Source organism: Varroa destructor, unplaced genomic scaffold (assembly GCF_002443255.2).
Source record: "Varroa destructor unplaced genomic scaffold, Vdes_3.0 BEIS01000001.1, whole genome shotgun sequence".
Lineage (NCBI taxonomy): Eukaryota > Metazoa > Arthropoda > Arachnida > Mesostigmata > Varroidae > Varroa > Varroa destructor.
The window spans coordinates 25,059,751-25,070,158 of NW_019211454.1; the positions used below are offsets into that span (position 1 = coordinate 25,059,751).

Below are 10,408 nucleotides of genomic sequence, written 5' to 3' on the forward strand. Positions count from 1 at the left end.
CTTGGTTTACATTAAAGTCAACGTAGAGAGTGGCTGTTTATGACATTAACTCAGATTTTGGATTAGTTTCCATAACATTCTGATCCAAACGTCTTATGGGAACGTACACAGGTTCATAAATAAACTAATATTTCGATCTTTACGTCCGCTGCTGGCGGTAAGTATTACTTCAAACGGCTGGCTTCCCAGCATGAAACAAATGTCTCTACGGTCAGTTTGGAGCTTGGACGACTACATGTCCTAAAATTGCTAAGTCAACAGATTCCAACTGAACAATCACAGAAACACACGAAATCATCTACGGTTGGCCAATTAAGCCAATCCTAGTGTATGGTTCTGTCACCTTTGCCAGATTCCAATAGTGTCAAAAGAACACGGTATTGGCTTTATGAGTAATCGCTTATTGTGCCGCCAATAGATGGCTCGTAGGACGTATGCAAACAGAGTTTTTGCTTGTCACATTGTCATTGTGAGACTTGCATTGCTTTACAAAAAAGTTTGTAATTAATTTTCTTATAGTGGCAGTCCCCATAGAAACAGTGTTTGGCCAAGTGATGTACGCCACATCATTCACGGCGACTAGCTGTTGGCAAAACCAACGCAGTGGACCCTAAATTCAGAATAGAACGTGAATTCTACAGGATCAAGTATGACACGCACGCAGTTGTTATCTGTAACTGTACGGACGTCTTTTTGATTACGATCTCGAAGCACGTAATCCTCTTCATATACTTCGGTTACTGCTAGCATACTTCGGCTGTTCAACCTACGACCGTTCTGGTTGCATGTACATGCAGAATGACAGCGATGTTCACTAACGGACACAAGACAAGGAAGCTAACGTGAGTTTAAATGTACCGTTATGGTCAATACGAGAAGTTAACGGGAGTATTTACTATGGTTAAACGATAGCCTTTATTTATTGCTGATAGGCAAATAGGTTTGTTCACTTATATAAATCTATATGAACTTACAGACATTAGCCAATAACGATGGTGGCGAGAGTACAGGCGCTGGGTCTAGAACAAGAAAGAGTGGATTTTCGTGTACCTTTTCGTATGGATGTGCCGCTGTTGGCGGATGTGGGCGTATAGAGGAACACGTGTGGCTGGGCAGCTATCATTGTTGCTTTGTAGAAATTTTAATTTAGCTAATAGTGTCTACGCGTCCCGTTGCCTATGCTGCTGTTATAATTCATGCTGGCATTGTATTTACTTCATTTCTGGCTTATTGAGCTCGAGCTTGCTCAGCACAGATTACCTGAGACAGGCGACAGATGTATAGCACCGCATGAACATTAAGCAAGCACCATTTTGACCATGATATAAACGCTCAACATCAGTAAAGATAGACCTTAATATCATTGAGTGGCTCGAATGATTGTGTTGATCTCACGTTCTGTAGATAACAACGGGAACAGCAGCAATATCAACACAACTTCTGATTCAAGTTATTGTATCATTAATACGTTCGTACACATGAAAGGTAAGATAAAAATAATCAATTTTACTTGGCTAGAAAACGAACTGATTGAAAACGGGCTATCGAGTCTCGAAACATGAACGCCAATCAGCGGCAGCGTTACGTCTGCTGCCAATATTTACCCAGGCGTAGAAACTATATTAAAGTTTCTCTAATTTTAATTAACAATTAAACAGGCGATGACAAAAAGAATCAACGATCTTTATATTTGCGCGTTTCAGTATTTTGCGTTAGGGTAATTGCACAGCGTTTCACGCCTGTATTTGGTTTAACCCAGCTAGTCTTCTTATATACGAACATTGCAGCTCCTGCTTGTTTTTAACTGAACGAGCAATGCTGATACGTATGCTGGGTAATATAATACGTGCAAAGGAAAATGTATTTATGGATCGTTGTTTTATATGCTCGTTTGAGCTGTAAATAATGGCATCAGCTTTAAGCCACATTCGAGGACATCTACTTTTCTGTATAAGGCCTTTGTCAGTGTGATAAGTATGATTCCACTGTCTACCCCTTAGCCAAAACACATATATATATATCGTATCTACACATTAGTGTCAATGAGAGTTGCTTGTTGTGGCGGATTAGCCTCTATCGAGATGAGTTTAACGCTTGGGTCGTGCCACGTTTCGTAGGATTGTCCATTAATTATTCGACGTACATAGACCATGTCTTGGAGCCCGTTATTCTATTCAAATTCCGCCTTCACGAAGAGCCTGTTAGCATCAAACCTGATTTTTACGTGAGGTATGAGAGGCCAGGTGACCAACTAGAAGCCTAGGAATACTCGAGAGTACAATGGCAACTTTGATCAGTGTACAGAGCTCACAACGTGTCTTGTAAGATCAAGATAAAGCTCTTGGGTCTGTCACTGCATTTACAACGAATTGCGCAGCCGAACTCACAGTCCTGCCATCCTAGTGGTTTCTAAATTGCTCGGATCTCGGTTCAATTGCGAAGGCAGAATCGTATCTGAACCTCAAGTTGAACTTTCGTACCAGCGACAGATGTAGAAGAAGTGACAGAGTGAGAGGAAGTAGTTCGTGCCCCGGGGAAGATATATTCGGTGAAGCCCTGCTGCTCTAATCCTTTTACGCGTATTGTGTATACCTATATGGTGTAGATATTGTTGATTGTTTCAGGATAACATTTGGCCGGATAAGAGGAGAGGGTATCTTCTTCCTTTTAATTTGACGAGGTATATAATAATAGAAACACGTTTCACGTACTGTTACAAAGTGGCGCAAGGCAACTTCGTCAGTGCTCTAGTCTCCTATTTAATGGAATCCTAGCTTTTGCTCTGTCATCGACTGAATCTGAGTGCCAATGTTTGCATTATGCAGGAATAGCATGTTTTAATACGGTCTCTTCATTCACAAATGGTATTTTATATTCCGAACACTATGGAATAGGACGCTAAATGTCAAGACGCCTTAGTGTTATATCAGCACATGTATTAAACGTTTTTAGTGGCAACGCATCGTCCTTATTTGCTTTGTCGTTCATTTTGTTATATCAGCGTTCAAACTTATTGGTACAAGCAACTCACCTAATAGTACGAGGCCAGGAAAATTTACCTTCTGCTAAAACCCTCGCAAGATCATATCTAAGTGTACGCGTATAGCTCTTTTTCTTATCCCCACAATTTTATGTGCATAGAACCTTTCAGTACGAGTATTCTCAGGTAGTCAAGAAATCGCTAGTCAACAGGTGCACATTTATTCATGTTCCCCATCAGCAAACCCATTCTTAAAAGCTTGAATCGAATTTCTATGGTCCATAGCTCCTTTGTTGAGTTCTTATAGTTCTGACTCGACTTGTTGAAGTATTATCGTATGATGCCTTTGTAGGTCTTTTTCGCTGTGCTTTCTTGGATTTTTCTGTTTGCTTGTATGCTACTATTGGTATTACCGTGAAGTGGTCAACTTTGGTTACGACGCATGTGTCTGTTGCTTCATGTTGAGACTTTAAATCTAAAATCAACTTTATTTAATAAACGCAACAAATACGATGCGAACCTATCCAGTTATATTGATTGAGGGATCACACTTACTGATGTGCGTGGGGTCCTTACACGCAAACATTCTTTCTACAAACATAAGGGATACTTCATGATAGTACAAATATCGCGATGGCAGAAACTGCATTCGAGACATGAATACATGTTGAGAATATTTGAACGGATACGTATATTATTGGATACTCCGTAGCGCTGGGGCACGCCGAACCTAAATATCCCTTTTCATGTGAAATAATCTACTTCAGGTGTTTATCATACTTGGAGTCTAGCGTGTTGTAATAAAGGTCTTTTGCCTTTATAGTTGCCCGCTGTCCTCTGCTATGCCCGTTTGGCTGGAACGAAGCGGAGGAAAACCTATAATACTCGCAGCTTTCCCAACCTCGAGCTCGTAGGCAATCAGTTGGCTGCAGCACCCCAAAGCCGAATACTTTTCTTCTTTTCATGTCTGCTGTCCGCCCCCTGAGGCGCGTCAAGGGCTTTCACTAGGAGGGGCCCAATAATATCCCAGCTGCATTCCGATTTCTCTATATACAGAATTTCACCGCCCTAAATTCCCTCTACAGACTGTCCATGCCATGTCTGTAGCCATTTTGTTATTATTATTATTTCACTGCCTCTTCTCATAGCTTAGCAGTGGACGTAGAGGTCTTTTAAGGAGCCTGCCTGGAGAAGTTACCTTATTGTTTCTATCAGCAGATGGTAGCTGATGTAGCATTCAATGATAAATCATGGTATGTACGATGTGGGCGAGTCACTTAAGGATTCTATGACTTTCTACAATGTCTAGAACAATTCCCCGGAAAATTCGGGCCTAATTACAGGTCTATCTAATTTTCCTTCTAGATAAAATAAATTCATAAAAAGAGTGTAAAGTTCCTTTCTCTTTGAGTGGATAAACTCCGTCGTCCTTCTTGAATGATATAAAAATAACAACAGTTTTCCTTTAGGTATAAATTGTGCCGGCAGATGAGATCGAATCCTGTTTTTCTGAGACAAAGACGGTAACTAGCCTGGTAGTCGCACAAATGACATCATTAAAAACTTTGGCAGCTCAGCGATCCCCCAATAACTTTTTAACGGGTCGTGTCATAAGTTCCTTCATCTCTGTTGACGTCTTGAAAGCTGAAACGATGGTTCGAACTACTCTCGAAACGAAACTCTGTAATGTCTTTCGGGCATCAGCCAGAGCAAGATATGCTGCAAAGGAATATATATGTGGATAAAACCGTACGTAAAGTACCGTGCTAAAACTGAATGGCTTGCAGGATGCTTTTAAAAATTGTCGCCTGTACCATATGAAAAAATCAGGCAAACGTTTCATGCTTCATGTTTCTTCCGAACGGGTCGCCGAAAAGGTGATATAAGCCTTGAGATTAGTGCGGAGCAAGAAATAGATCAAGTATGTGAATTTGTATGCAACTATATGGGTTAATTAGATCTATATGTTATAACATGCGGATATAAAAGATTAACCTTCCACTCACGTAAACAAACTCGCAGAAAGTGGTTTTTATGAGATAAAAAGGATCATTATTTAATAGCAAATAGAAAGTTTTTTCATTGAGAGATTTGCGGTGAAATATACATCAATTATTTCCCTTTTTTTTTAATTAGCCGGCTATATTCGACAGTTCGTGTTTTGGATATCATCCGCACTGCGGACCCTCAAAAAAGGGATAATTGCTAGTGGGTTACTATATCATGTAAATTTAATGTTATTATGTTTGCCGACTCGTGAAGAACTTGATGCACAGAAAAATAAGTGTTATGAATGAAAATTTTATATGCTATTTTTTTTTGTTCACTTTTGAATTTATACGTAGGAATGTACTCGGTTTCGATGGCAAACATCTGCAAATCTACGGTAATCCTTAGACTCACTGCCATATCAAGTGTTTGAAGGTTTCCGTGTCCGTAAATAAGCGCTGTATGTTTGGTCCATCTAAGGAACGCTTTGCAGTGCAGGTGCATATTGTCAGGCAAAAAATAATGGCCGCAGTCAAACCGTTCGCTATAAGCTCCCTAAAAAGCGAAAATTTTTGGGGGCCTAGTACGGACAAAGGCTTTTTATTGCCTGCTTCTGTGTATGTCGCTTGCAAAACGAAACCAAAGAGAAAAAAAGAGAGAGGAAAAAGGAAAAAAAGACAGAAAAGGGAAGATGAAATAAAACGCATGCAGGAACCGGTAGACGCAGAGATAAATAAGGTTCCAAGAATAAGAAGCGCACTCATGGCTGGCCGCGGCGAGGTTTTTCCTAGCATCTCCATCACTTCTTAGGATATGTAGTATAGACAGAGTCGCACATCGTAAGTAGCTTACGATCAGCGGCTACTGCTTTTGTCTCTGTCTACCGGCTTCACGAAGTCTCCTGAACAAAGCTAACCCTTTCGCCGTAGTGGAGAGGTTAGCAGCAATAGTCCCGCATACGTCTGCCTGCGTGTGTGGTCCTTGCGAGACTCGTGAGGATCATCAATACGGGTACTCTCCCAACAGTCACATGAGCGAGTTCAAAATATATAAAGTGTTTCTGGAAAAATTTTCTTGGTACCTTTCTATAGTAAACGTCTATAAATGGGTTGGAAAATGACGCAGACACAAATCTATAGGCCGCTCAAAATTGAAGGGTATAATGAGCTTATTAAAGGCTATTTGTGAACCGAAAAGTGAGCTGGGATTGCACTACCTACTACAAGAGTCAGCGGCAGCATCACCACGCCTCCAATGCAAACTATCAGTAGGGTAAGTAAGCTCTTTGCAAAATCGGACTATAGAATAAAAGCAGGGATTACTGACGAAGTTTCAGAACAGCATGTGCAAACTATTCGAATTGCTTGTGCCTAATGATAAGAAAGTTCACGAGTGACAAGGAAGCTGCCGTCTGTCTGATGCGTGTGCACGTATGCATGCGTGCTGTGTGTGCGTGCGGTATAGTAAGTAAGGATATCTTGCGCTTTCGCCCGACAGCGCTGCCGCTTTGCTGTTGCTGCCACAGCCGTTGTGCAGCTTCGACAGCTTCAACCAGACCACTGGCAAGGGCCAGTGGGATTCATTGATGAGTCGACAACTTTTCGTACGCGAGGAAGAGCGCTCATTTGTACGACGTACGTGCGGCGTTTAAATATTTACGTGCGTCGTAAAGGCTAAGAGGCGGAGGACGGAGCAGCAGTGCCAGCTTGGCCCGCTCAGCTGTCCGCGCTGTTGGACAACCTGGTCAGGGCCTAGAAACGAACAGAAGATTATGGCGAGTAACGGAAGAGGCAAGGGTGTATGGGTGGCTGGAGAAGCTGGCGGCTTCGAGCGGGTCGAACTGGAGCTGCCGCTGGTGCTAAGGGTGATTATCGAATTCGAGACACGTTTTGCTTCGAGCCAGGCTGGGAGAGTGCAATGAGGGATGTACGGCGGGCGTGGTAATAGTCGAGGAGCCATTCCGAAGGGAAGGGGTAGGGTTAGAGTCAAAGGATCTATCTAGTGGTTGCTCTTGCTTTAACTATCGCCGCTGCTGGGGCCCGTGACGACAAGTACCGTGCGTTCTACATTCTGGCCATCACTCCCTCACTAGGGTTTTAGTTTGGAATATCCCTCTGATTAGAATGGGTCTAGTTTTCAGTTTGAATTGGTCCTGACAATGATCTGTCAGGATATATCTGCTGAGATAAACTGATTTTCGGACGTATCTTAAAATTACCGCATTCATGTCAAACGTGCCCTAACGTACTGCGATTCCACCAAAATCAAAGGAACTACCATAATAAAAAATTTAGATTGTTCTAAATAATATTGTGGCATCTTAATTGAGCGAGCGTATTTTTGTAGCTATGCATGTGGGTAGTACTGCACACATGTCTTAATGCATTTCAGAATTTCGGTACGAGGGCATTTCTTAGGTAGATATGGCGCGTCAATCAGCGTGCGTAAACCTGTCGGGACAGCATTCAGTATAGTGAGACGTTGAATATTACATGCTCGACGACACTTTGTACAACGTAATACGCCACCTAAATAATATTAAAAAGTTTGTTTACTTTTTAAAGTTTATCTGCATGTAATGTCTGCATTAAGTACTTGAATTGCCTCTTCACACATGACACGTTTGCCGCACGAGTCTCGTTTTCTGTTGGAGTTCTGTTCCACATCGTCGGGTTAGTAGCGGCTTTATTTTAGCGTAGCCGTGCTGGCGAGTTCATTTTTTCTTCTTCGGGTCTTCGACTAGATCGTTTAGTTGTTAATTCCCTCTGTTGTTATTGCCAAAACGTTGATTTTCCACGTTACACATATTGTCGAAATCGACAGTTCGTTGTTACTGGTTGCTACCGAGCAGCGATCGTAATTTAAAAAGGTGACATATCGTCACTGAATCCTCGTTTTACCGTAGAAAACGTTAGTACCGATGGAATTAAGTCGCTAGGACGCACCATGAGCAACAGTATGCATCGTATAGCCATGCGTTTATGCATGACATCTACCCGTATCCATATTAAATCTTACACATTTGACAGATCAGAACTCTCCTGCTGTCCGTCGTGCCGGCACTGCTATCTCCCTAAGTAGCGTTTTTCTGAATCGGTCATTCGCTTTATCTTTTGTTATCAGCCTGATTATTGCTACTGCTATTGAGGTAAAGATTGTTGTCGGTCGTAACAGTGTGCGCTGTCTTTACGCAGAGCTGCTGTGGGGGGCGACGCTGCTATTGTTGGAAATAGGACTTCCTCGTTTGAACTCAGGCACATTCAGACGATCGAGACGTAACCAATCGCGTTGCCTGGGTCTCCACCGGCTCCAACACGAGGCAGTTGCCGCCGCCGCCGCCGCCGCCGCCATAGCAGCAGCCTTCCGGATTGCTCCCTAGAGCGCAATCGTCCTTCCCTGTAGCCGAAAGCAATTTTAAAAATCATTTTATGGTAAAATGAATAGGATAGCAATTAACGTTCGCGCAAGAACAGCGGTTCTGTCCAACACCGTCAGACACCTCCATAAATAATGAATATTCATTTTTAGTTACTATAATTTGTAATGTGTTTGCCACCGAATACTAGACATAATATGTTTGATGATGTATGGATTTCAGTGGCCGTAAAACACCGATGTGGAAAGTAGCTGCTTGTCTTGAGTAACTGGAATTTCGACTTTCATTGCGTATGGTCCGCTTGGAGCTAAGGTGGTCGAAGCGAGACTTATTTTGGCGGTGGTCAAAATGAAAACGAATATGTTTCAAGCAGACCGTTTCGTTGCTATCTGCACTTTGAGTAGACGAGCTTCTTCCTAATTGATTTTGCGACAAATCGTACTCCTGGAGGACAACACACCGTCAAGTCGACCTTGCAGCTTGCGCACGACTGCTTATAAATTTACTGGCTTTAATTAGTCGATTGCTTGGTTAAGCCAAGAATCTTTGGCAAACTTTAAATTCGTTTTTTCTTTATTCGATTATAATTTTTAACTGAAAATGGTCGGGTCCAGATTTTTCAGTTCTACTGATCAGTACACTTTTGACATCTTACCCCGCAGTTAGGTAAATTCGATACGTGCGCGATCTTACGTACACACACGTTATCATGACACGTTATTTGATCGGCGATATTCAGTGTTGTCACATGAGGATGCGCATAACAGGTTTGAAAAAGAGTCGAAAAGAGGGGCATTTTTTTCCTGTGGCCTAAATGCAGGACGATCTTTTTTTTTTCGTTCTCCTCAACGTCAAGTCGGATATGGGTTTTATACGGCGTCGTTAACTGTTTCATTCGCATTTCAAACCCAAATACATTGGTAGCTTTTTATGTTTTATCTTTCTAATTGACAACTCAATCGTTTGCATATAGCCTCATTTTTAGACGCTTCATAATTCAACCGGAGAAAAACGAGAAATGTCATCTTTAATCTAATACACCAATGACTATTTGAAGCATTTGGCCGTGGTACGCAGCAGAAGTTTAGCAAGCAAATGTTCAGCAAGACGGAGTACACGAAGCAAGAATCATGGAGTGGTTTCTGTATTATATGTACATATGAAAAAAAAAAACGCAGCTATGTATGGGTCTATACGCGGCAGCATATCGTAGATCTTTCATCGTATATTGTTATAGATTTATGTATATCCTTGCATCGGAAAGGAAGGGGTCAGACAAATAAGACACACCAGCCGAGCTAATTTCATGGGTGTCTCTGTGTTCATATGGAGTGCACTGGTGATACCATACTCAATATTGCTCCCAGGATCACTATCAATTTCCGCCGGAGGTCGAAATAGATATTAAATCCGTGATTATGTTTGCACAGGGCTACCGCCGCTGGCGTCTTTACAGCAGTTTCTGTCCGCTTGTCGAATATCAACCCAACGCTTTCCTGCAACAACACAGGAACAGTCAGACACAGAACAACTATTGGAACGCGTACGTGCGGATCTATTGCCAGCGAGGCTCCCCTTCCCCCCAGATGATCAAGATCCGAGCTCACACTCTCTTCGTAGAGCTTTCTACTTGCTCGACGTTTTCGCTCTGATTTCCAGCCTTTCCCCAACCCGTTTGCCCAAATTCGGCATTTCATCTCCAGCTAACTTCGTCTTTGTGCATCAGATCAAACAAGAAGGAACGCAAAGAGGTGATGAAGAAAAGACCTAAGCAGACTGCGCACCGAGTGCATCTCTGAAAGCTTATACCCGTTTCAAGCCGTTTCAGACGAGAAAAAATCCGCTAACGAGAAATTTGCAGGAAGCACGGCTGACACGCCAGAATATTTCGACAGCATTACTATCCGGTGAATCACATTGATTCTTCAAAGATAATATTGTAGCTTATGCATAATATGCCGTGCAAAAAAGCTCTATTTAAACGTGCCTAAGATAACTGTAGGTGTACAGTGTCTTACGAAAACAAAAGCTTTCATATATTTTCATATATATTTATATATATA

At 42.1% G+C, this 10,408-nt stretch overlaps 2 long non-coding RNA genes across 3 annotated transcripts in view; one reads left to right on the forward strand and one right to left on the reverse strand.

The window, feature by feature from the left end:
- LOC111245966 (uncharacterized) overlaps window positions 1–10,408 on the forward strand; it is a 14,449-nt gene continuing 4,041 nt past the window's right edge. Inside the window, exons 1-2 of the long non-coding RNA XR_002671539.2 lie at window positions 1–842; window positions 9,776–10,252. This is a non-coding gene — a long non-coding RNA (uncharacterized LOC111245966). The remainder of the gene's footprint in view (window positions 843–9,775; window positions 10,253–10,408) is intronic.
- The window catches only part of LOC147758427 (uncharacterized), a 20,446-nt gene continuing 15,044 nt past the window's right edge, over window positions 5,007–10,408 (reverse strand). The window contains exons 2-3 of one of the 2 annotated variants that reach the window (XR_015318616.1): window positions 9,697–9,841; window positions 5,007–8,365 (exon numbers count right to left, since the gene is read on the reverse strand). This is a non-coding gene — a long non-coding RNA (uncharacterized LOC147758427). The remainder of the gene's footprint in view (window positions 8,366–9,696; window positions 9,842–10,408) is intronic. The other variant, XR_015318617.1, reaches the window with a different exon arrangement.